General features: G+C 49.8%; 1 protein-coding gene across 1 annotated transcript in view; it reads left to right on the top strand.

Annotated features, from left to right (window-relative positions):
* The first annotated feature begins 1051 nt into the window (after nt 1-1051).
* LOC133356819 (uncharacterized) overlaps nt 1052-27462 on the top strand; it is a 99408-nt gene continuing 72997 nt past the window's right edge. Inside the window, exon 1 of the mRNA XM_061574528.1 lies at nt 1052-1158. The gene's annotated coding sequence lies outside the window, so the exon portion shown is untranslated. The remainder of the gene's footprint in view (nt 1159-27462) is intronic.

Raw genomic sequence — 27462 nt, 5'->3', positions numbered from 1 at the left:
GAGTATGTGGGTGAGTTGGTGGGTGATTGAATGAGTGAGTGTGTGGATGAGTGGGTGAGTGTGTGGGTGAGTTGGTGGGTGATTGAGTGAGTATGTAGGTGAGTGAGTGGGTGAGTTTGTGGGTAATTGACTGAGTGGGTGGGTAAGTGAGCGGGTGAGTGTGTGAGTGAGTTGGTGGGTGGTTGAGTGAGTGTGTGGGTGAGTTGATGGGGAATTGAGTGAATGAGTGTGTGGCTGAGTTGGTGAGTGATTGACTGAGTGAGTTGGTGGGTGGTTGAGTGTATGGCTGAGTTGGTGGGTGATTGACTGGGTGAGTTGGTGGGTGGTTGAGTGAGTGAATGAGTTATATTTTTACACACTGCAGCAGGTACTCACTCAGCCTTAAACTCGAAACAGCACCTGGTGTGGTGTGCAAAGAGCCAGCACTGGGGAGACAAAGGCGGCCGGGCTTGGTTCTGGCCACCTCACCCCCCTCGTGTGCCGTGCAAAGTCTTAGAAGTGCCCGCTCGTAGCATTCGCCCCAACACTCTGTTCATGCGGAACAGGGGAACCTTAAATTTCGATTTAAAGCTTTCGTGACTGCAGGGATTCATCTTCTTGGTTCTTTCGGTAAAGCCACGTAGAATGGAAATAATAAAATAAATATAAATAAAACATAATAAAATAATGCTCACGACGTTTCGCCTGCAACGCAAGACGCTGTCTTCTCGACAGACCTGTTCTCCACCTGAGGACGGCTGCTTGCGTTGTGGCCGAAACTTCGTGATAATTATTTTATTATGTTTTATTTTTTTATCATTTCCATTCTACGTGACTTTACCGAAAGAACCAAGAAGACAGGGGAACCTTGTTTTTGTGGTGTGCATCGGAACCTGTGTGTGTATGTGTATGTGCGTGCGGCTTATTGCTTCATACTCGCTAATGCCACTTTGCCCGTGATGAGAAACATTGGGTTACGTCACGGAAATGTCAATGCGGCGTTAACGCGGCAACGTCACCAGCGAAACGTCGTTAACTGACTTTGTAAATTGTCGTGCGTTTACTCTCCAACAGAGGTCGAAATCGGGTACCCGATACCCGTACCCTACCCAATACCCGAGTACCCGTTTGCGACCCTGGTGCGGCCGGTTACGGGTACGGGTAGGCCGTGAGTCACTGGTGAGTCACCGTTTGTCACTCATTTCGGGTAGGGTACGGGTACGGATAGGGAACGGGTACCCGTACTTTGAGATTTGAAGCTTTCGTGACTGCAAGGATTCATATTCTTAGGTTTTTTCGGTAAAGTCACGTAGGTAAAACCAGGCCGGGTACGGGTGCGGGTACCCATTTGCGACCCTGGTGCGGCCGGGTACCGGTACGGGTAAGGAATCAAAACCCGTTTGCGACCTCTGCTCTCCAACACGCCGGCGTGCTGAAGCGGCTACGTGACAAACCTTACTCGTTGGCTGCATCGGGTGGCGGCGGGTTGACGACACATTTATATTTACTGCGATCTAACCCAAACAAATACTTCGTCGTGGATGGTATTGCTGCGCGAAAGCTTACTGCGCATTAAACTGAACCCTGGCCCCAACAGCCTGTTGAGGCTATGCAGGGAAGGGAGAAGCTTTGTCTTTCAAGTTCAAGTTCATTTATTAGGTATAGCCATGTGAGGCATTCGGCTCTTAAATCAGGTGCAACCGCAACAAACAAAAAACAAAAACATGAACAAGAAAACATTTTAAAATGACTAAGTGCAAACAGAAAATCCAAGAAAAGACAGCAAAATATTGCAGAAAAAAAGCACCGTACACCAACGGTGTGTGCAAAAATCCCAGTGGGATGCAAGTCAAACAACAACAACAACCACAAGACAACTTAGATTAAGGCCATCAGTCTAACTCTGTACTACAACAAACAAACATGGCCAAACCAAAAATCTTTTCGAAAATCACCAAAATAAAGCCATTAAAGCAATGAAACAGTGATCATAGGAACTGTGACCGAATTTTCACAATAAACGACACGTACTACCAAACTCTGCAGCCATAGCTGGCCGCATGAGTCACTCCACAACAGCAGGAGCATCAGTCGGAGTATCAACATTTTTCAACGCACGCATCCATATACGCAGCATATGCGCGTGCACTTGCAAGAAAAGTGCAACCACTTTGTAATGAAACAAAAATTGCATCCACTCGCTCTGGTTATATGTAAATAGTTTACTTCCTGTGTTTTTGTCTTCCTTCGCCCGCCTTTGCCACTTGTTCTGAAGTGGCCTTTCATTTCACGGGGACGGCATTTCTGTAGCAATCCTCGGAGCCGCCATCTGCCCGCGACACGAAGTTATTTGCCGACGAAACCCATCCTCGCTCAAAGCACCACGCTCGCAAGAAGCTACTTGGAGACACGCGATCACATCTCGCGGTAGATGAAATGTAATATGGACCATTTCATAGAGACGTGGTATTATCAGCATCATCATCACGATCAATGGGCAGATATTTCGCCATTCGTATCCACTTTTACGGGTCTGTCTTGTGCCAATGTGCTCAAGCAGTAGGGCGTCTTTCTGCCACCAATATCTCGGCCACTGTTTGCAATGCGTCTAAGTGTTTCAACAATATCCACCACAGGACTTAAATTTCGATTTAAAGCTTTCGTGACTGCAGGGATTCATCTTCTTGGTTCTTTCGGTAAAGTCACGTAGAAGGGAAGTAATAAAATAATAAATAATAAAACATAATAAAATTATTCTCACGACGTTTCGGCCACAACGCAAGCGTCGTGAGAATAATTTTATTATGTTTTATTTTTATTATTTTATTACTTCCCTTCTACGTGACTTTACCGAAAGAACCAAGAAGACACCACAGACTTTTGACAGGCCTCTTTGTCCAGCCAATTCTGGATGAAAGCCACCCCCGTGTTGGGTCAGAGTTGGCCATACATCACCACGGAATTCAGGGCGGGTTGTTAATGTGGGGGAGGAGGAGGGGGGGGGGGTCACATGACGTCACAGAATCTCGGGGTCAAGTGTTGTCAGTGAGCACCTATTATGGCTGTCAAAAGAGCTCGCGAACAAACACCTCGTATTATTCAGTAATACATCTTGCAATTGGAATTCCTTATAGAGGAAACGCATACCAATTAATTCATTACTGATATATTATGTAATTACAATAACCCCCCCCCCTCGTTCGAGTGATCTCTGCACGTGATTGGGTTCAGTGATGACGTCGTCCTGCTGGAATTACCAGCGAAACGTCGTACTACTCAAATTCTAAATGTTGTGGATTTACTCTCCAACACGCCGGTGGGCTGAAGCAGTCACTAATTGGCGCGTTTGGTTCACGTGACAAATGCCCTTACTAATAGGCTGTGTCGGGTGGTGGAGGGTTACGACACAACATTTATATTTCGATTTAATGCTTTCGTGACCGCAGGGATTCATCTTCTTGGTTCTTTCGGTAAAGTCACGTAAAATGGAAATAATAACATAATAAAAAAATTTCAACAAATAAAACATAATCAAATATGTATTTCCATTTTACGTGACTTTACCGAAAGAACCAAAAAGACAACATTTAGACTTACGCGATCTAACTAACTAAAAAAAAAATCCTCAACGCGGCAGATCTCGCCTGGGTGTGATGTTCCACGAAGCTCGCGGTCCACCCCGAACCGCGTGCACTGCACGAACCACGGCATTAGGTGCGCGGATAGCATTTGCACAAATGGAAACTAAAATAAACTCAACTCAACTCTCCAGTAGTGGTGCGACCAGGGCCGGATCAAGGCGTGGGGGGCTTTAGGGGCTTCAGCCCAGAGAGAACCTCTGCCAGCTGGAAGCAGTCTCCAGAGATTGAGTGGAAAAGTGATTTCATTTGCGAACGCGGAATTTAATTTGTTGTTAGCCTCGTAAAAAAATCAATTATATTTTTCTTTTAACTTTATTTTCCTTTTGGAAAATATTACTGGGGGGCCCCTCACAGTACCTGCAGGCCCGGGGCCTACACAATATGAACCCGGCCCTTGGGTGCGACTGTGGTCATCCAGAACAGACCGGACACGATTTAAACGACGCGATGCCATATTCAAGAAGCAGAAGAAGATTGCTGTTACAACGCGCACAAGGGTGGTACGGAGTAGCACCCCATTCCCAGACGTTTTCGTCTCGCCAGCGGTGATGCTCTCACAGAGCGAATCAGCTTCTCAACACCGAGCTGATAGGGCCTAGCGGAGACCTCAGGGCCCGATTTAAAGCTTTCGTGACTGCAGGGATTCATCTTCTTGGTTCTTTCGGTAAAGTCACGTAGAATGAAAATAATAAAATAATAAAAATGAAACATAATAAAATAATTCTCACGACGTTTCGGCCACAACGCAAGCAGCCGTCCTCAGGTGAAGAGCAGGTCTGTCGGGGAGCTTCAGACGCTGTCTTTCCGACGGACCTGTTCTCCACCTGAGGACGGCTGCTTGCGTTGTGGCCGAAACGTCGTGAGAATTATTTTACTATATTTTATTTGTATTATTTTATTATTTCCATTCTACGTGATGACTTTACCGAAAGAACCAAAAAGATGCACCTCAGGGCCCGTTCAGAGATGACTCTTTGCCAACGATGTTAACAGCGGAAGGGGACTCGAACAGAGGTTGCTGGATTCATAGCACGGCACTCAAATGCCTCGCCATTCCAGCGTGTCGCGTGTGAACGCGCACGACAATTTTGATTTAGTCGTCCCCTACGCAATAAGGCATACCAACAGCATTCCAATTCGCTTGCCTTGAGCAGACGTTCATTAAACCATCGCAATTCCGCTTGAGTTATTCCAATACCAACAACAACAACAACAAAAAATCACATCGGGCCGCGTGATTGTGTTCAGGCGTACGAAGAGCAGCTCACAATCCGAGAGGGGGGGGAGCTATGAGTTCAACTCCTGGTTGGGGGTGTTTGGGGGGTTTGCCCCCCCCCCCCGCCCCCCCCAGTCATCTCTTCCTATTTCTAGCGATCATCCCTCACTCCACGGGTGGCAGCGGGGCGGGGGAAGAAGCCGATTCAACGAGTAGCATTCTGTGGGGGGATGTCTCTCTGTGTCTCTCTGTGTCTGTCTCCGCCTCTCTCTGTCTCTCTCCGCCTCTCTCTGTCTCTCTCTGTCTCTCTGCCTCTCTCTGTCTCTCGCTGTCTCTGACTCTCTCTCTGTCTGTCTCTGTCTCTCTCTGTCTCTCTCTGTCTATCTGCCTCTCTCTGTCTCTCGCTGTCTCTGACTCTCTCTGTCTGTCTCTGTCTCTCTCTGTCTCTCTCTGTCTATCTGCCTCTCTCTGTCTCTCGCTGTCTCTGACTCTCTCTGTCTGTCTCTGTCTCTCTCTGTCTCTCTCTGTCTATCTGCCTCTCTCTGTCTCTCGCTGTCTCTGACTCTCTCTGTCTGTCTCTGTCTCTTTCTGTCTCTCTCTGTCTATCTGCCTCTCTCTGTCTCTCGCTGTCTCTGACTCTCTCTGTCTGTCTCTGTCTCTCTCTGTCTCTCTCTGTCTATCTGCCTCTCTCTGTCTCTCGCTGTCTCTGACTCTCTCTGTCTGTCTCTGTCTCTCTCTGTCTCTCTCTGTCTATCTGCCTCTCTCTGTCTCTCGCTGTCTCTGACTCTCTCTGTCTCTGTCTCTCTTTGTCTGTCTCTGTCTATCTCTGTCTGTCTGTCTCTGTCTCTCTCCCTCTCTCTTTCTCCCTCTCTCTCAAAATCTCGATGCGATCATCGCGTATCGCCAAGGCCACCGCGAAGGCCACGAGGAGGGGCTTAGAGGAAGCGACATTCACGCGAGAGATCTTCAGGGAGCGGTGGTGCAGCGGTTAGCGCTACGCTGCGCTACGAACCCGGCGACCCGAGTTTGATTTCCGCTCACGGCCAACACCGGTGGCGATTGTTGGAACCGATGATAGGCCTCCTCTCGGTCAACTCAGCCTCAAAATGAGTACCTGGTGCTGTGTGTCGCCACTGGGGAGACAAAGGCGGCCGGGCGTGGTGTTGGCCACCCACCCCCTCGTGTGCCGTGTCGGTCTTTATAGGTGCTCGCTAACAGCACTTGCCCCTACAGTCTGCTAAGAAAATAACGGGGCATCTTTGTCTTTGTTGGCACAGTAGGGGACACAGGTGGTGCATCAGCCAATAATCTCAGTCAGTGGACCCATGGCACCTGCTGGGGTCTGTGCCGTGACCTCCTGCCGGCGGGCGTTCGACACTTCACGTGGCCTTAAAGTGGTACCTAGCCTGGCACAAGCGTCGTGGTGACGCCACTTAGAGGCGAATGGCGGATGATGTTGTTTTTGTTGTATGCATGTTGAACTAATTCTTTCGCACCGCACGGAGCCAACCGTGCTGATTGGAGGTAAGTGCTCGCTAACAGCACTTGCCGCAGCAGTCTATGAAGGCTATATGGGGAATCTTTGTCTTTGTAGGGGCTGGGTGGGGGTAGCGGTGGCGCAGTGCTTAGCGATACGAGCCCGGCGACCCGGGTTAGATTCCCTCTCACGGCCATCAACACCAGTGACGATTATCTTAATCAATCCTGGGCCTCCCCTAGGTCGACTCAGCCTCAACTGAGTTCCTGGTGCAGGTGTGCAAAAACATCGCCGCTGGAGAGACAAAGGCGTTCGGGCTTGTTGCTGGTCACCCACCCCCTCGTGTGCCGTGGCGACCTTCACAGGTGCTGCTCGCTAACACAGCACTTGCCCCAAACAGTCTGTGAAGGCTATACGGGGGATCTTTGTCTTTGAGCGCTGCTGCGAACTCGGCATCCCGAGTTCGATTCCCGCTCACGGCCAACAACGGTGGCATTATCCGTGGCCGGCCCTGCCGTTGGTCGACTCACTCGGCCTTGAATGAGTACCTGGTGCGGAGTGCAAAATATCAGCACTTGGGGAGACAAAGGCGGCCGGGCGTGGCACTGCACCTGCCCCCCCCCCCCCCCCCCCCCCCGCTGCATATGCCTTCTTGGCCTTGACGGGGTGTCCGCTAACAGCTCTCGCCACGACGGTCAGTTAAAATGCTATAAGGGAGATCTTTGTCTTTGTAGATGTTATTGACTGAGCCAAAACTGCTCTCTAATTAGCCATTCTTTGATAATAGATGAGGCGGGAAACGCGTTGTGCTATGAATCCGACGGCCCGAGTCAGATTACCGGCGACGGATAACATCAGTGGCCAGTGAAGAATGGTCCAACCACTGGCGGAGCCATTGGGGTGGGTGGGATGGCACGTGCCCCCTCCCAATGATCCGATCGAAATCCCTAATTTCGATCGGACAATTGGGGTTTATTAGCAATAAATCGGCATTTTGCGACCCCCACTGCCACTGTGAGGCATAGTATGACGTTCCAGGGACTCTACGAGATGATATGACAATAGTCTGCGTCCATAATTGGCAATAGAGGTTATAAGTGACTCACAGAATTGTGCGCAGTTGCGTACACAGTCCACACGACTTCCCTGAAGGCATCAACACCTTCAGCGAGCGCGATGCCGATCACACCACGCGGTTCGAACTCGACCCTCGATCGACGGCTGCGCCATCGCCGCACACGCGTCGATTAAAAAGCAAGGGACAAAGTCCTTACTTACTAACAACTCCTCTATCATTTTTCATTGCTGGATGGGTTGCCCCCCCTCCCTCCTTCTACCTGAAAATCCTGGCTCCGCCGTTGGGTCAAACCAACCCGGCGCGTGGCTGAAACACAAATGAGGGCTTCGAATGAATTGACGCACTTTTCTTCGCTCTTTGAATGCCGTGCATCTTCTAGCGCAGTGGCTCTCAACTGGGAGGGGGGGGGCAGGGGGGGGTCACGCGGACCCCCCTGGGGGGGGTTCACGTGGCAATGTCTGGCGAGGGTGGGGGTACGTGAGATGATTCTAAAAGCGTGTGCAATGATATCGTGCGTGAATAGTCACGCGTGTATGCATCTGCCAATTTCAAATAACTGCGATGCAATTTGTATCCATATGGTAACCTGTAGCGATGGAAAAGCCCTTTCTAAACTTATTGATCGTAAGCAATGTTGGTTTCCGAGGGTAACCAGCGAGCATCGCCGCACGCAGAGCGTCCGATGACTTTGTTTTAATATTCGCTCGCGGCTACTCAGCCAGTTTAGGGGCACCTAAACAAATGGACATTTGGTTAAAATGTTGACGTTCACAGTTCGGTTGAAGCTAGATTCAACACAGGAGTCAAACAAGTTTGAGAATTACTGCTCGTTATCTCTTCCGAATGCATCTCCCGTCTCCTTGTATCTCCCTTTGCAAATGCACCTCTTGCCACGTCTCGATTTTGTGTTATACTTCTCGCGGCTTTTCTCTCACGCACTCTCTCTTTCTCTCTCTCTCTCGTTAGCAGCCTTGTGAATAACGTCTCTCTTGATAATTGTTTTTTAACCCTTTTATCTGGCAACAAAACTGACACCTTTTTTACAAGGAGTCATGTTTGCATTGACCACAATACCTTATCATATTTGGCTACTGGCAAAGGAGGTTCCAATGGTGTAAATGCTTACCCCGAGCTCTCATGCTCTGATGGTGCATTGTCTTTGAGTTGTGCGCCTTTTGGCGTCATCTGGTCCAACACCATGTGAGACTAGGCTCTAAGGAAAGCTGTCTCGGGTGTGGACCAATCAATTTCAAGGACAGTGCATACATTATCAGAGTTGTGTTTTTTTGTTTGCATTCCGACTGCAGGTATTGTGGTCAAAGCAAACATGACTCCTTGTAAAAAAGGTGTCAGTTTTGTTGCCAGATAAAAGGGTAAAAAACCAATTATCATATTTTGCTACTGGCAAAGGGGATTCCAGTGGTGAACGTCTCTCTTGATATCTCCGCATGTATCTTCTCGATGTCCGTGGCTTTGTGTACGTGGGTCAGATCTGCTTACTCGATAATGGCACGTCAGCAACAACAACAACATCAGCAGGGGCAGCAGCAACAACGCAACTCTTTGTTGCCGCTCAGCATCGCAGGGAGGAAAGCGGAGAGAGTTGAGGGCAAAGAGTGTCACCGCTCTCGGGAGCGATTACACTTTAATTGTACCCCGCGGAGTCGTAAAAAAAAAAGTCTTAAAAAATAATAATCCCACCGAAAAAAAAATGATAATGACTCTAATGGAATGCAGGAAATTAATTGAAGAGCATTTGAACATTAGCGGCAAACAATAATAACAAACAATATATTATTGTAGTTTAATCTTCTGCGGTTTATTATTTTTCATTTTTTAACAACGACAGTATTCTTTGTTGTTGACCCACTGGAGATGGCTCGCTTTGAAGCCGAGCAGCTGCGAGCAGCACGAGCGGATAAGACGATGTCCTCCTCCTCCTGCGTCTCCTCCTCTCTCCTCCTCTCTCTCTCCTCCTCATCTCCTCAAAAGCCATCAGACGCAGCTGCAGAAATAAAACAAACATCCCCGGAGGGCGAGGCGAGAGGGAGAGCCGCCGATATCCCCCCTCCCCTCCCTAAACAGTCAGCAGCTCACAGATAAAGAGCGAGCGACAGATGAATTAAATGCATCGCTGTCCGTCTGCCTCTCTCCACACAATCAGATCCCAATCCTTCCCCCAGCCACCACCACTCCCCACCCACCTCCCACTGTCCACGAGCCGCCGGTTTTGTAAGAGGCACGATCCGAGACACGGAATGAATTCGGGAATTCGCGAAGCATCTCGGAGCAGAGGTCGCGAACGGGTTTTGATTCCTTACCCGTACCCGTACCCGGCCGCACCAGGGTCGCAAATGGGTACCCGTACCCTTCCCGAAATGAGTGACGAACGGTGACTCACCAGTGACTCACGGCCTACCCGTACCAGTACCCGGCCGCACCAGGGTCGAAAATGGGTACCCGTACCCTACCCGAAATGAGTGACAAACGGTGACTCACCAGTGACTCACGGCCTACCCGTACCAGTACCCGGCCGCACCAGGGTCGAAAATGGGTACCCGTACCCTACCCGAAATGAGTGACAAACGGTGACTCACCAGTGACTCACGGCCTACCCGTACCCGGCCGCACCAGGGTCGAAAAAAGGTACCCGTACCCTACCCGTACCCTACCCGAAATGAGTGACAAACGGTGACTCACCAGTGACTCACGGCCTACCCGTACCCGTACCCAGCCGCACCAGGGTCGCAAACGGGTACCCGTACTCTGCCGGGTACGGGTATCCTGGTATCGGGTAGGGTACGGGTATCGGGTACCCGGTTGCGACCTCTGCCTCGCAGTGGACGTCTGTGGGGTGGGGGGTGGGGGGAGGAAAAGCTTTACAGCTCATCGGATTCCTCCGGCGTGACTCACGATGGTGATTCTGATTGCTCGGGTCGATCTCCAAAAGCGAGCGGCGTGGAGCCGTAAGTGCCGGCGACGAGACGAGAGACTGGAGGTGCAGATGAGATGGCGATGCAGCGAGGTGACAGGCACGATGCGTTAGACAAGACATCAAGTTGAAGTGAATTTTTAAAATCCTTTATATTAAGTTCGCTCGCTTGCTTGCTTGCTTGCGTGCGCGCTTACGACCGTGCAAATCTTTCGGTCGTTTTTTTTAACCCAATTCCCGTGATCCAATCGAGCTGACATTTTGCACACAGACTCGTTGTGCGTGACAATGAATTTTCGTGAAAACATTTTTCCAAAATTTTACAGTGTTTAGGGAATTTTTTTAAAAATATTTAATTAACAATTGCTTAATGCTGCCAGGCAATCATCTGACCCATAGGTGGCAGCCATCTCAAGCCAGAGGACGAGAGGACGCTAGCCGCCACGCATATAAAGGATTTATAGTGAAAAACTTTGTTTTTACGGGTTAATCTTTTTAGGTATAGCCCTGTGAGCCATTCAGCTCTTGAATCGGGTGCAACCGCAACAAACAAAAAACAAAACATGAACAAAAAAACATCTTAAAGTGAATATATATACATGGCGACGGGAGTGCGATTAAGAGAGAAACGTCCACAATGGGAAGAGATGGAGTGAGATGAGCAGGGCTGGGAATGGGAAGAGATTGCTAGGGGAACTCATCAATGAGTCAGACCTTCCCCCCCCTCCCCCGCGCCAGCATCCTCCCCGGCTAGATCTCATGAGGAAGAGGGGAAGGAGGAACAGCTTGGCTCCGTGTGTGTGTCTGTGGGTCTCTGTGTGTGTCTGTGGGTCTCTGTGTGTCTGTGGGTCTCTGTGGGTCTCTGTGTGTCTGTGGGTCTCTGTGCGTTTCTGTGGGTTTCTGTGGGTCTCTGTGTGTCTGTGGGTCTCTGTGTGTCTGTGGGTCTCTGTGGGTCTCTGTGTGTCTGTGGGTCTCTGTGGGTCTCTGTGTGTCTCTGTGCGTGTCTGTGGGTCTATGTGGGTCTCTGTGTGTCTGTGGGTCTCTGTGTGTCTGTGGGTCTCTGTGCGTGTCTGTGGGTCTCTGTGTGTCTGTGGGTCTCTGTGTGTCTGTGGGTCTCTCTGTGTCTGTGGGTCTCTGTGCGTGTCTGTGTGTCTCTGTGTGTGTCTGTGGGTCTCTGTGTGTCTGTGGGTCTCTGTGTGTCTGTGGGTCTCTGTGTGTCTGTGGGTGTCTGTGGGTCTCTGTGTGTGTCTGTGAGTCTCTGTGCGTGTCTGTGGGTCTCTGTGTGTCTGTGAGTCTCTGTGCGTGTCTGTGGGTATCTGTGTGTGTCTGTGGCTCTCTGTGCGTGTCTCTGGTCTCTGTGTGTCTGTGAGTCTCTCTGTTAGTCTAGGGTGGTCTATCTGTGAGTCACATAAAAACAATAATCATTGATTTCAGGGCGACCGCTGGAAATCGAACCGCGTACCTCTGCTTCGAGTTGGTTATTATTAATGCGGGACCCCTTGAAAAACTTGGGGCCCCAAGCCTTTTGCTTCGTTTGCTGTTGTCCCGTTACGCGGCGACTCAATGGGCGTGATGATACCTCTCTTTGTCAACATGCAGTGTTGTCATTCTGGTGACCCCAGGTCACTTGCAAAATTAGTCTCTATCATGGTCTCTAGAGCTCTCACCTGGGTGACACCGAATAAACTACAACCGCGACTTAACTATTGATTACTTTAACAGGTAATGCCCACCCCCCCCCCCCCCCCCCCCCACTGAACTACGTAGCTAATTTTTAGAAGCGACCTGGCTGTAACAAATTATAGCTCAACGAAGTGGCTTATCATAGCGTGGGAATTTTTGGTTTTTTTTTAAAGCAGCCAAATACTCTAAACGCGTGACGTTGATTCTACACGTGGAGGGGAAACCCACCCCACCACGGAGAGAGAGAGAGAGACACACACGCAAACTACAAAAATACAGGCGTCAGGGTCGGGATCGAACCCACGATCTCCTGTATACCAGGCGAGGTAGTTAACATCTCCAAGCCACCGTGACACCGAGGTGTCGTTTAATAATCACCACTGGGCGCCCGTGAACGTACAACTCACGAGTTAAGTCGATTTGGATGTGGAGGGGTACATTGATGAACGCGGAAAGACGGAGCGTGGTAGTGGTGGTTGGTGGTGGTAGCTGGTGGTGGTGGTGGTAGTGTTGGTTGGTGGTGGTTGGTTGGTGATGGGTGGTGGTGGTTGGTGGTGGTTGGTGGTGGTAGTTGGTGGTGGTGGTTGGTGGTGGTTGGTTGGTGATGGGTGGTGGTGGTTGGTGGTGGTGGTTGGTGGTGGTAGTTGGTGGTGGTGGTTGGTGGTTGGTTGGTGATGGGTGGTGGTGGTGGTTGGTGGTGGTTGGTGGTGGTAGTTGGTGGTGGTTGGTGGTGGTTGATTGGTGATGGGTGGTGGTGGTTGGTGGTGGTGGTTGGTGGTGGTAGTTGGTGGTGGTTGTGGTGGTTGGTGGTGGTTGGTTGGTGATGGGTGGTGGTGGTTGGTGGTTGGTGGTTGATGGTGGTGGTTGTTGATAGTGGTTGGTGGTGCTTGGTTGTGGTTGGTGGTGGTGGTGGGATCGTGAGGACTGGAGTTTGGGAAAGCCAGGGGGGGTAAGTGCTTAGAACGCTTGGGATGAGGTGGATGAATGGGATGAGCGAGATGAGTGAGATGAATGCGATTTCAGGAATATGAATTCAGTGTTGGACTGAGTCAGAGTGAGATGCGAGACACACAGACGGTTTGATTTATTCTCTTTTGGAGGGGGGTGGGTGGCTCGTTGAGGCTTGCTTTTAAGACGTATTGTGCTGTCTGTATATATATATTTTAGAGAGAGAGAGAGTTTAGCATTTCATATTTTACCTTTTTGTCGGATCTTCACAATACAAATATATACACACGACAAGCATGCATGTCAAATTTCGATTTAAAGCTTTCGTGACTGCAGGGATTCATCTTCTTGGTTCTTTCGGTAAAGTAACGTAGAATTGAAATAATAAAATAAAATAATAAAATAAAACTTAATAAAATAATTCTCACGACGTTTCGGCCACAACGCAAGCAGCCGTCCTCAGGTGAAGACCAGGTCTGTCGGGGAGACCTGGTCTTCACCTGAGAACGGCTGCTTGCGTTGTGGCCGAAACGTCGTGAGAATTATTTTATTAGGTTTTATTTCATTATTTTATTATTTCCATTCTACATGACTTTACCGAAAGAACCAAGAAGAAGCATGCATGTCGTGATGTACATTCATTTATTTATGTATTCATTGCCCGGGTGGTGATGGTGGTGGTGGTGGTGGTGACGTGGCCCAGCAGGATAGAGGGGGATCTGGGATCTCAAAACCGGAGACCTTGGCCATCCAGATCACAGGGAGCTGGACCCGGGAAAAAAAAACGAGGGAATGGAAGCAGAGGGGGTGGCAGTAGAGTTGGCGACGTACGGTGCGAAAGAAGTTTTTTTCAAGTTTCAAAATCAACTCGTGGCAGAGGTTCGCACTTCGATTTTGCAGCGGCCACCCTGGTTAATACTGCGGCGCGCAGCGACCGTGAAAAGAACTACGCGTCCGTCTGATTTACAGCGGACGTCAAAGACCCCGTTACGTCATTTGCAAGAGTGGGCCACTGCGTACGTCAGCTTATAATAGGTCCGTAAAATTGCCAAATTTTAATACCTCCACGGCAAATGACTCACTTGGGACGATCATGCTGGGCAATCATCGCCTGTTCTTGTGAAAACTTGGCAAGAGCCCTCCTAAGAAAAAAGTATCAAGACTCTCCCGAGTAAACGGGTTGAAATAATGATGATCTATAAGCTTACTAATAGGGTTTTTCCCCTTTTTTCTGGCAACAAAACTGACACCTTTTGCAAGTTGCCAGAAAAAAAAATGGGAAAACCCCTATTAGTATATTTAGGTCCCATAATCTACGAGCTTGTTTGCACGTCCTAGGACGGAAGCTGTAATATTTACGAAAAAATTGAGCAGATTATAATTGATTTGAAGCTTTCATGGAGTACAGATTATAATGGTATCTTGTGTAAATGTAATGGCAGTGAATCTGGCACAAAACGAAGTCATCAAACACCTCACTTCATGTCACTGTAGCGCTGTATATAAACTGACCTTGAATTTGTTCAAATTCACTGCTCTGATACTTGATTCTCTTCTGCTTTCGGTCGCTGGGTTTGAAATAAATTGGAATTCGAAACGATATCTGGAACATCACCGAGAAATGTCTATTTTACCATAATGTAGAAGCATCAATTCGTCTCAAGTGCTGAAGAAATAAATAAAGACACCACATCCACTTTGTTGCTGCGTAGAATTATTTATTAGATTCACTTTCAATAAAGAAGCGTCAAACTTAAAGCGAATTTGCGAAGAAAAAAGTATTTCCGCTCGACCTTATTCTGCATGCCCGCTCATGAATATTAATGACGGGGGGGGTGCGGCATGTGGAGTGACGTCACGCGCGTTACACACAGACAGACATTCTTAGCTCATTGTAGTCGTAATAATCACACTCAAGTAGGAGACAAAACAAAAGCAGTCGTCTTGGGTGACTTCCTCGGTGGATTCCTGTCCGCCTGGCGGTCTGGAGTCTTGCTGGTGATGTCACTGCACGCATCTTGCTCGGTGAAAGTTACCCGCATCCCTGAGCGCTGAGCCCGCGTGTCCGTGCGTCACGCTGATGTATTTTTTTTGTTACGATCAGTGGAAACAAGAAAATGCTCGGTGTATTCGGCACTTTGCTTCGTTCATCATTTCGTACATTTTTTTTTTTACATTTTTTTACTTAGCTTTATGTAAAACCCCCACCTCTCGCTCACTCTCTCGCTCACTCTCTCGCTCACTCTCTCGCTCACTCTCTCGCTCACTCTCTCGGTCACTTTCTAGGTCACTCTCTCGCTCACTCTCTCGGTCACTCTCTCGCTCACTCTCTCGCTCACTTTCTAGGTCACCCTCTCGCTCACTCTCTCGCTCACTCTCTCGGTCACTTTCTAGGTCACTCTCTCGCTCACTCTCTCGCTCACTCTCTCGCTCACTCTCTCGGTCACTCTCTCGCTCACTCTCTCGCTCACTCTCTCGCTCACTCTCTCGCTCACTTTCTAGGTCACTCTCTCGCTCACTCTCTCGCTCACTCTCTCGGTCGCTCTCTCGCTCACTCTCTCGCTCACTCTCTCGCACACTTTCTAGGTCACCCTCTCGCTCACTCTCTCGCTCACTCTCTCGGTCACTCTCTCGGTCACTCTCTCGCTCACTTTCTAGGTCACTCTCTCGCTCACTCTCTCGCTCACTCTCTCACTCGCTCAATCGCTCGCTCACTCTCTCGCTCACTCTCTCGCTCACTCGCTCGCTCTCTCACTCGCTCACTCTCTCGCTCTCTTTTCTTTACGATCAGTGGAAACAAGAAGATGCTCGGTGTATTCGGCACTTTGCTTCGTTCATCATTTCGTAATTTTTTTTTATTTTTAACTTTGCTTTATGTAAACCCCCACCTCTCGCTCACTCTCTCGCTCACTCTCTCGCTCGCTCACTCTCTCGGTCACTCTCTCGCTCACCCTCTCGCTCACTCTCTCGCTCACTCTCTCGCTCACCCTCTCGCTCACTCTCTCGCTCACAAGCCTCACCCCCCTGCCGTCCACTCTGCTGCTTATGCCTCTTCTTCGTACTGCTGCTGGAGTAGACGCAGGGCAGCGACTACAATGTCACATTCAGGGCGGTCAAGACCAGCAGATAAACTGCATGAGGAGACAGCGGAGTCGCGTTATCCCTCTGACGTCTCCTCGCTTTCCGTGGATCGGGGCATTGCGTCGTTATGCATCGTGCAGTCTCTGGTCTGAATGACCACAGTCGCACCACCACTACTACGACTACCACTACCACCACTACCAACACCACCACTACCAACACCACCACTACCAACACCACTACCACCACCACCACTACCACCACCACTACCACCACTACCACCACCACCACTACCACCACCACCACTACCACCACTACTACGACTACCACTACCACCACCACCACTACCACCACTACCACCACTACTACGACTATCACTACCACCACTACCACTACTACCACCATTACCACCACTACCACCACCACTACCACCACCACTACCAACACCACCACTACCAACACCACTACCACCAACACCACTACCACCACCACCACCACTACCACCACAACCACTACCACCACTACTACGACTATCACTACCACCACTACCACTACTACCACCACTACCACTACTACCACCATTACCACCACTACCACCACCACTACCACCACCACTACCACCACCACCACTACCACCACCACTACCACCACCACCACTACCACCACCACTACCACCACCACTACTACGACTATCACTACCACCACTACCACTACTACCACCACTACCACTACTACCACCATTACCACCACTACCACCACCACTACCACCACCACTACCACCACCACCACTACCACCACCACTACCACCACCACCACTACCACCACCACTACCACCACCACTACGACTATCACTACCACCACTACCACTACTACCACCACTACCACTACTACCACCATTACCACCACTACCACCACCACTACCACCACTACTACGACTACCACTACCACCACCACCACTACCACCACTACCACTACCACCACTACTACGACTATCACTACCACCACTACCACTACTACCACCACTACCACTACTACCACCATTACCACCACTACCACCACCACTACCACCACCACTACCACCACCACGATTACCACCACCACTACCACCACCACTACCACCACTACCACCACCACTACCACCACCACTACCACCACTACCACCACCACCACTACCACCACTACCACCACCACTACCACCACCACCACTACCACCACCACTACCACCACCACCACCACTACGGCAGGTTTAGGGTGGACCAGGAGGGAGGTGAGGGAGGGAGGTGATGGAGGTGAGGGAGGTGAGGGAGGTGAGGGAGAGAGGTGAGGGAGAGAGGGAGGGAGGGGAGAGAGGTGATGGAGAGAGGGAAGGAGGGGAGGGAGGGAGGGAGGGAGGGGTAGGGTGTCATACGAATAAGTAAAAGAGAGCGAGAGAAACACGGAAAGAGGAGAGTGAAGGAAAGTGGCAAGCTGTGTGAGGGAAGATTACGGAGAGGCGAGAGAGATTGAGGCGGGGAAGCGAGAGAGAGGTGGGAACGCGAGAGAGCGATGGTGACGGGTGAGAGATCGACACTGGGGGAGAGATAGGCGGGAGGGAAGTGCGTTGGATGGAAACTAAAAAGTTAACTAAACTTTTTTATTTTATTTTACCAGCTCAAGCCCAATGAGCTGCTGCATAGCTATTTTTTAAGAAGCGACATGTCCACACGTGGAAATGTATATAATTACCGAGGAAAGAACACGCAAATTCCAAATATACAGCAGCAGCAGGCGTCAGAGTCGGGATCGAACCCACGACCTCCTGTATACCAGGCGAGGTAGTTAACATCTCCTAGCCACCGTGATGATGATGATGAGAGACACGCAAACTCCAAATATACAGCAGCAGACGTCAGGGTCGGGATGGAACCCGCGACTTCCTGTGCACCCGGCGAGGCAGTTAACATCTCGCCACGGTGGCGCCCCTAACAACAAAAATTACATTTCGATTTAAAGCTTTCGTGACTGCAGGGATTCATCTTCTTGGTTCTTTCGGTAAAGTCACGTAGAATGGAAATAATAAAATTATTTTATTATGTTTTATTTTTATTATTTTATTATTTTCATTCTACGTGACTTTCCCGAAAGAACCAAGAAAACAACAATTAAGATAATGACGACATAATTAACAATTAAGTAACCGCATGGCGTGAGTTCAATTGCCAGGCACGGCTACGGATCGGGCTGCACGCTCATGGCGCGTGCAGCCCGATCCAACGTACGGCGGCTGACCAGTGAGCTGCAGAATTTACCCAACAGCGGCCACCTCTTACACACAGTCACGTGGCGCAGGGAGTTGCCTCGGATGAACGAGGACCGCGATTCTCACTCAACCCCCACCCCCCCCGACCCACCCCCCTTCCCCCCCCGACCCACCCTTAATGCGGTCGATCGACTCGGCGATTCTGGCCGTGAATTGTCTCAGCGTTTCCAGCAGCTAGACGCCCGCCTCCGCGGTATGATCCGTAATTATTGAAAACATATTCACCCCCTCCACCTCCTCACCCCCCCCCCCCTGGAAAGGTTACGCCACGGGGGGGAGGGGGGGCTTGTTTTATTTTTGTCATCATCATCATTATCCCCGTCGATAAATCCATGGCGTGACATTTTAAAGGCACGGCGCTCACCCCCCCCCCGCCCCCCCGAGACGCTAAAGCGTTTGCAATCATGAGGGAGGGAGGGGAGGGGAGGGGAGTTGAGGGAGGGAGGGAGGGAGGGGAGGGGAGGGAGGGAGGGAGGGGGGGAGGGGAGGGGAGGGGAGGGGAGGGGAGGGGAGGAGAGGGGAGGGGAGGGGAGGGAGGGAGGGAGGGAGGGAGGGAGGGGAGGGGAGGGAGGGAGGGAGGGAGGGAGGGGAGGGGAGGGAGAGGGGAGGGGAGGGAGGGAGGGAGGGAGGGAGGGAGGGAGGGAGGGGAGGGGAGGGGAGGGGAGGGAGGGAGGGAGGGAGGGAGGGAGGGAGGGAGGGAGGGAGGGAGGGAGGGAGGGAGGGAGGGAGGGAGGGAGGGAGGGAGGGAGGGCAGGTGCCTTCGCCGCTATGGTGCTGGTAGCGCAGCAGCAGGGGATCTGGTGATGGGTTTTTTAGGGTGATTTGTGTTTCTTGTTGGTGTCTATGAACACAGTAACACACAATGGGACTGATGTTACACGGGAAACCCGCGTTATATCTTTGATTTAAAAAAAAACGACATGATGAACGAAGTCAAGTGCCGAAAGACTGAGCATCTTTCTCGTCTGATCGTTTAAAAACAAAGGAGGGAGCGAGGGAGGGGAGGAGAGGGGAGATTCACGTCTCCGTTTATCCGCTGTGGAATAAAATTTGCGAAGGGAGGGGCGAAGAGTTTGAGGAAGGCCTGGGGGGTAGGGATTGGTGGGGGGGAGGGGGTTAAAGGTTAAGACGTCGGCGACAAAAACCAATGTAATGTGACGCAGATCAAGCCGCCGGGAAGGATTCGGGCTGAAGCAGTAGTCAGGGTTGATTGATTGATGATCAAGAGCTCACCGACTCACTCCACGCACTCGCTCACTCAAACCCACGTTTGTTGTCCCATCCCACGCACCTCCGATTAGCACGGTTGGCTACGTGCGGTGCAAAAAAAGTTCAACGCACGCCTTACAATCATTCGCCTCCGTAGCACTGTTCCATTGTTACCGCTTCTACTGCGCGCGTGAACGCCGCCCCCCCTTTGATTCATCCACAATGCAGGTCACGCACAACGCACTCCGCTCTCTCAACCACCCACTCATTCACACACTCACTCACTCACGAACCAACCCACTCACTCACACACTCACACACTCATTCACACACTCACTCACTCACACACTCACTCATTCACACACTCACTCACCCACCAACTCATTAACACACTCAACCACTCACTCACACACAACGCACTCCGCTCTCTCAACCACCCACTCATTCACACACTCACTCACTCACGAACCAACCCACTCACTCACACACTCACTCACTCACACACTCACTCATTCACTCACTCACTCACACACAACGCACTCCCCTCACTCACCCACCCACTCATTCACACACTCACCCACCTACTCCCTCTCTCACACACAACCCACTCACTCACGAACCAACCCACTCACTCACACACTCACACACTCATTCACACACTCACTCACCCACCAACTCATTAACACACTCAACCACTCACTCACACACAACGCACTCCGCTCTCTCAACCACCCACTCATTCACACACTCACTCACTCACGAACCAACCCACTCACTCACACACTCACACACTCATTCACACACTCACTCACACACTCACTCACTCATTCACTCACTCACTCACCCACCCAATCATTCACACACTCACCCACTCACTCACACACAACGCACTCCACTCACTCACCCACCCACTCATTCACACACTCACCCACCTACTCACTCACTCACACACAACCCACTCACTCACGAACCAACCAACTCACTCACACACTCACACACTCATTCACACACTCACCCACTCACACACTCACCCACCCACTCACCACACTGATGACCACAATAACACACTCACCCACCCCCTCAACCACCCACCCACTCACCACACTGCAGGTCACAATAACACACTAACCCACCCTCTCACCCACCCCCTCAACAACTCACTCACCCACTCACTCACTCACCCACTCACCACACTGCTGGCCACAACAACACACTCACCCACCCCCTCCACAACTCACTCACCCACTCACCACACTGCAGGCCACAACAACACACTTACCCACCCACTCACCCACCCCCTCAACAACTCACTCACCCACTCACCCACCCACCCACTCACCACACTGCAGGCCACAACAACACACTCACCCACCCCATCAACAACACACTCACCCACTCACCCACCCACTCACCCACCCACTCACCACAATGCAGGCCACAACAACACACTCACCCACCCCCTCAACAACTCACTCAACCACTCACCCACCCACTCACCACACTGCAGGCCACACAAACGCTTCACTCTCTGCTTCTTCCACATTACCACGCCGTGTGAGCTGATTCGTTCACCCCGCCGTCAAACCAAATAACCTATTAAAGTCCATCTTGTTGCCTACCAACTATCTGTTAAAGCAACAATTGTAATGGGTGACAAAGCCCTTTTTTGCCGTTTTGCAGCGCCAACGTTTTTGGAACAACCCTTAACCGTGTAGTACTTCCTTCAACAAATAATCCGAAGCCAAAATATTAGTGCCGGATGTAGACGCATGTGCAAATGCGAGGTGTGACGGTTCAATGTTAATTGGCAATTATATTTAGTGTGGCCGTGCGTTGTCTTGCTGTGGTCTGGGACTTGTTGTTGTTGTTGTTGCTGCATTGCTCCAAGCTTGCATTTGATATTTTAGTCGGTGGCTTTGTAATCGCCTTGCGTCTCCTCCCTCAACGTTGGTGAATGTTCACACTTCCGAAGATAAGGCGGAAGATTTCCAGCGCTGGATACAAACCACATTTGCGCGATGCGTAAATCCCGTCCTAATCCGTGTATTTCCAGAGTTCACTTTGAATGTGCAGTTATATTTCGTGTGACTGCCTGGTGCCTTGGTGTGTTCTGGCACTGTTGTTGTTGTTGTTGCTGTTCTGCTGCATTGCCACCAGCTTGCATTTTGTGTTGACAAATTGGCCGGAATTTATGTCCTTGTGCAATTATATACTTATATAACTTATTTATTTTAGCGACTAGAACTTACATTTTCTCTACCGTGCTCTCGTGTCGTTCGTGGATGTAACTTGCCGATCCCGTGCCCCTACCGGACAGCAGTGAGAAAGAGTTTCACAGCTTATCGGATTCCTCCTCCAGCCGATTTTGGCTTCCTCCAGCCACGGATGAAATCCTTTCCCGTTCCGAGCTGCAGGGTTGGTGTTCCCGTTCACCGCCGAATCTCGGAACGTGCAAGCAACTCCACGTGGATTTTATTCAGAGAGACTTAATAGCTCCGTTTGTTTTAAAAGACATTGTACTCACCGCAGAGAACTGTAGGAGACACGGCCGCACTATGCGATGGCCGGTGCCAAACTGTGCCACTGGCCCTCCCGCGTGGCTTTGTGGGTACCTCGGAAATGATGACGTAATTTAATTTTAGTGTTGTTTTTTCTTTCGATTCCGCAATGGTAAAGGGTTAACTCGCTCCAAGTCCTCGATCTTGTCTCTCCATTGTACGCTTGCCCTGCCTCTCGGCTCCTTACCTTGCACCCCCATTTTGACGTTGAACTTCATTCACACCAGCCGTGCTTATCGGAGGTGCAGAGGAAGGGCGATAAACTAAACACAAATAGCGCGTTCTAACCCAGCGAGTTTTCAATTTAGATTTAAAAGTTGCACGGCTCCAGCGGTGGCTTCCTATTATCGGAAGGCAAGAGCGTTCCAGACGGCCGCATCTGAAAGCGTGCGATGTGGTGACCACCGTTATTGTTCTCCGAGTCTTCGGGTTTTAAATCATTTATATTAAGTTCGCTTGCTTGCTTACGACCGTGCAAATCTTTCGGTCGTTTTTTAACCCACTTCCCGTGATCCAATCGAGCTGACATTTTCCACACAGACTCGTTGTGCGTGACAATTAATGTTCGTGAAAAAAATGTTTCCAAAATTTTACACTTTTTAGGACGAAATTATTATATTTAATTACCAATTGCTTAATGGTGGCAGGCAATCATCTGACCCATAGGTGGCAGCCATCTCAAGCCAGAGGACGAGAGGACTCTAGCCGCTACGCATATAAAGGATTTATAGTGAAAACTTTGTTTTTACGGGTTATACTTATTTTCCCCTCCATATTCAGAATCGAAGTGCATTTAGAGCATTCGGCTGCTGTAGCAATGTCTACACGATAAGCCACTTCCATGAGCTCTCAGTTGTGGCCGGGTCGCTTCCGAAAATAAAAACAGAGCTGCGGTTGGAATAACCTGAAGTAAAAATATTAAAAATAGTTTAGTCCGATGCTTAGCCAAAAGCCTGCTGCTGCTGCTGCTGCGTGTTCAGCTTTGCTATCGTTGCTTTCGTGATTTGGGTGACACGGGCTTGGGAGGAGGAGGAGAGGGGGGGTCACACTTGCAAACGAGACTCTTTGAGTTCTCGTCCCGGTTAAACAAATCCCACTTGAAACCTGGAACACCTCCGCAACGCCACCTCTCATCTCGCGATCGATCGCCGGCTGGCTCCCTTCGCCGTCTCGAGAAATGTTTTGATTTATTTTACAATTCTCCCAGCGCCCGCCATCAACAAACCCCCGCCTGCATTTTGCGAGTAAATAGGCTACTAAATAAATAAGCGGACAACATGCCTCCTTGCCGTAAAGACAAAAAAGAAGAAGAATTTTAATTCACACATTTTATTCAACGCATCCCATAGGCCGGTACAGCCTTCTGCGAAAGTACAAATACGCGTGAATATTGCGGGGAGCGGTAGTGTCGCGGTTAGCGCCACGAATCCGGTGACCCGAGTTCGATTTCCACTCACGGGCAACACTAGTAACGATGATCTGAACCGGTCCTGGGCCTTCCCCTAGGTCGACTCAGCCTCAAATGAGTTGCCTTGCACGGTGCGTGGACATCGCCGCCGCGGTGTTGACCACCCAACTCCTTCGTGTACCGCTCCGGCCTTCCCAGGTGCTCGCTAACAGCACTTGCCCCAACAGTCTGTTGGAGCTACAGTATCACGGGGCATCTTTGTCTTTGTATCATACGCAACAAACACTCAGGCGGCGTTGATTCAACGCAAGCAAAAACGGTGCTCCGGTGTCGACGTTCAGTGCGTCCCATCGGCAGTCAGGCTTGCCTGAACAGACGCTGGGTGAACCGCTCCACGCGTATAACGCGAGGGGGTGCCTAGGACAGCAAGACATCTCGGGCGAGATGTTAATGCGCGCTGCTTGCTAATTCGGGCACCGGGTCGCTGCGAGACGCCTTCCCGTCGCGGTACGCTGGGGGCTTCCACGCTGGCGGGCCGAGTGGCGGTGGTTAACGTGTCCCTTTGTGAAGTGGGGCAGATAGAAAAAAATCAAATCCAATCCTGAGTTCAATTTGGTTCATCGTTGGAGAGAACAAAAAAAAATTGCTCTCCCGCAACTGTTTGCATCTCGGCAATTTTTATTCCATCGATTGCAATTGTATTTAACCGAGTCAGAGCCAATTTGAAATCATTATCGCTTTCGCGAGCGGACTGCTCCACGGATGACTGTTGCTACGTAGAATCAGGTGGTGTATTCTTTTTTTACTATATATCGTTGTTATTTTCTCTCTCACATTTCGGTGGCGAGTAATTTTTTTCTGGTCAAATCTGTCTGATGAGATGCTATCTCCGGCACGAACGCGCGGCAAACGGTTCCAGCGATAACTGAGCAAAGGTCACGAGTTGAAAAATAAAATAATAGAAAATAACAACCAATCCTACTACATCCCGGCTGACACTACCGTTCATGCGGGAGGAGAAATCAAAGAGGGCGGTGAGTGAATATTTCTCGTAGTGGAGAAGAATCATCAGCACTGTTGGCTACGTGCGTTGTCAAAGAAGTTCAACGTCTCGATTTAAAGCTTACGTGACTGCAGGGATTCATCTCCTAGGTTATTTCGGTAAAGTCACGTAGAAGGGAAATAATAAAATAATAAAAATAAAACATAATAAAATAATTCTCACGACGTTTCGGCCACAACGCAAGCAGCCGTCCTCATTCTTCACCTGCGTTGTGGCCGAAACGTTGTGAGAATTATTTTATTATTCATTATTTTTATTATTTTATTATTTCCCTTCTACGTGACTTTACCGAAAGAACCAAGAGGAAGTTCAATGTCGACACACAAATGTCAACAGACTGGTTGGTCAGCGTGCCGTTTTTTGTTCCGTGTGCCATCTGGAAGGGGCTATCGGTTGACCCCACACAGTTCGTGTTGAGTGTCTGCAGGGAAATGCCTCCACGAGATAGAGCCCGAAAGAGGCCCTCTTGTAGACGTCTTATAAGACGTCTTGTAAGACGTCGGAAGAAAAGGCGTGAGTCCCCACATTTTACGCCTCCATGAGCGATACGGATGGACGTAACGTAAATAAGTGGGTGGTATGTAATTTTCCGTCAACGCGAAAATTATATATTTTTAAAAACCCCGTTTGTTACACGTCTCGTTGGCTGCACGCACGGCGTTCTGCGAGTGCGTTGTTGGTTCAGCAACAGCGGTGTAAAACTCTTACTCTTAGTTCTTTTGGTAAAGTCACGTAGGTAAAAAATTTAAATTTAAATTAATAAAAAATAAAAAATAAATCACGACGTTTCGGAGGCAACACAAGTCTCCGTCATCAGGTGGGACCGTCACAGCCAGATTTGCTGCATCACGTGAGGCAGGGGGATTCAAGATGCAAGTTCTTAAATACAAGTTAAGGGGGAGGAGAGGGGGGGGAGCTTATCAGAATGTGGTAGCCATTGAATGGAACGTATCGGGAGGGGAGGGGGTGGGGCTAAAAGAGAGCACGGGGTGCTCGTAGGCGTCGACGTGGACGTGTTTGTGCGCAAGTCACTATTGGTGCACATGATGACGTATTGGAAGGGGGCGGGACTTAAAGAAAGCACGAGGTGCACGTGTACGTGGACATGCCTGTGCACAAGCACCTGTTGATGCACATGATAGAAAAGAACGAAAATGCCCATGTTTATAACAGTGTTGGCTGACAATAAAGAGGTTTAATAGACAAGACACGAAAACCCTGGACCCGTGTCAGCGACGTTCAACATTTGTCAGGCCTTGCTTAAAACAACGTGTGGCGATTTAAGAAAACTTTCCCCTTCGTTTGCATCGCCGCCACCGTGAGATCGAAAGAGAGCTTGTGACAGAGAAGCTAATAGCTCAGAGGGCTTTACCTGGTAAGGTAAAAACAAAGGAGTTAATAAATTAAATACTAGCATACGACGTTTCGATTGCAACACAAGCAATCATCATCAGGTATAAATGAAATAGAAACACAAATCTAGTATACTTAGAAATGTAATGTAATACAACAGAGAGTCGGATAACATAACAGTCAACACCCTACCTGGTTGATTACGTTCTTCCTGAGAATGCTAAATTTGAGAGAGAGAGATAAAACACAGAACCAGAGACATATAGACAGACATATAAGTAGAGACAGATATCACAGAGATACATAGAGAGAGAGAGAGAGACATACATAGGCACACAGAGAAACCACGTCTCTGTGTCGAGGCCTTAAATATACGTGACTTTACCGAAAGAACCAAAGAGTAATTCCTGCAGTCACGAAAGCTCCAAATTAAGTATAAAAAAGGAGTTTAATTTTATATGTGTATATTTTTTGTAAGTGATTTTTGTTTACCTTTGGTATACTTCGGACACTCAAATCGTATTTTTGTTTCATTTCTTGTCGTAACGTTCTGAGCCCGTGCCCCCCCCCCCCCCCCCGACTGGACATCTGTCAAAAAGAGCTTAATAGCTCATCGGATTCCTCCACCGGTCGAAGTAAACATTCTGACTTCTTGAGTAGAAGCGGCGACCTCGGGGTTCAGCCAGTCCCAGCTGCCGCTATCAACGGCCGTCCCTTGAGCGTATCGAGTCACGGCTAAAAAGAAAAATGGTAATTGTCAAATGAAAGCCCCGTCGATAATCAAGTTTCATCGGATTTCAAGATGAATTAGCGTGGCCAGTTTCTTTTTTTTTTTGTAAACCCAATTCTCAACGCTTCGACAAGAGCCAAGAAGCGTTATTTTTTTTTCAAAGATTCATTTCATATCAGCGATTCATCCCCCTCTCTCTCTCTTTCTTTGTGCGTGTTTCTCTCTCACACTCTCACACTCTCACTCTCTCTCGCCTCTCTCTCTGTCTCTCTCCCTCGCACTCTCTGTATCTCAAGAGGGGCGGGAGTGATGCGACGGGGTTTCTACCGTGAGCCAGGCAGCGACAGCGTCTAAATGAATCATGGCACCGTCTTCTCACTCCATTGACAGCGCTCACACTCGGGGTCCCCTGTCCACCCGTTTCAGAGCTCCCCTTAAATGCACCCAAATCAATTACCGCAGCCGGTGGGGGAGGGGGGGCGATACAAGTCCGCCCCCCCCCCCGGCTTCAAACCCCGGCACAAAGCACCGCTGTCAGCGAGACAGCCAGCAGGGATGCATGTCGCCAAAGACGCGCACGAGGTCCTTCGAGAGGGGATAAGCGATGCTCATGTAGCGGACAGACCCCCGCGTGCTCTGTCTGCTGCTGGCGGTGGTGGTGGTGGTGTTGTTTTGAAGTCGAGCAGACCGACTCTGTCGTCTCGAACAATCACTCAGCGGGTCACAGCAACGCAATCGCTCACGAAGACGAAGAGACGACACGCGTAGACTTCGCGGACTTTGCCGGGGCGGGTGGGCAAGCGTTCA

This window comes from Lethenteron reissneri, chromosome 55 (genome assembly GCF_015708825.2).
Source record: "Lethenteron reissneri isolate LAM-NWPU_2019-01 chromosome 55, ASM1570882v1, whole genome shotgun sequence".
Taxonomy (NCBI): Eukaryota; Metazoa; Chordata; class Hyperoartia; order Petromyzontiformes; family Petromyzontidae; genus Lethenteron; species Lethenteron reissneri.
This window is presented reverse-complemented; position numbering and strand designations above follow the sequence as displayed.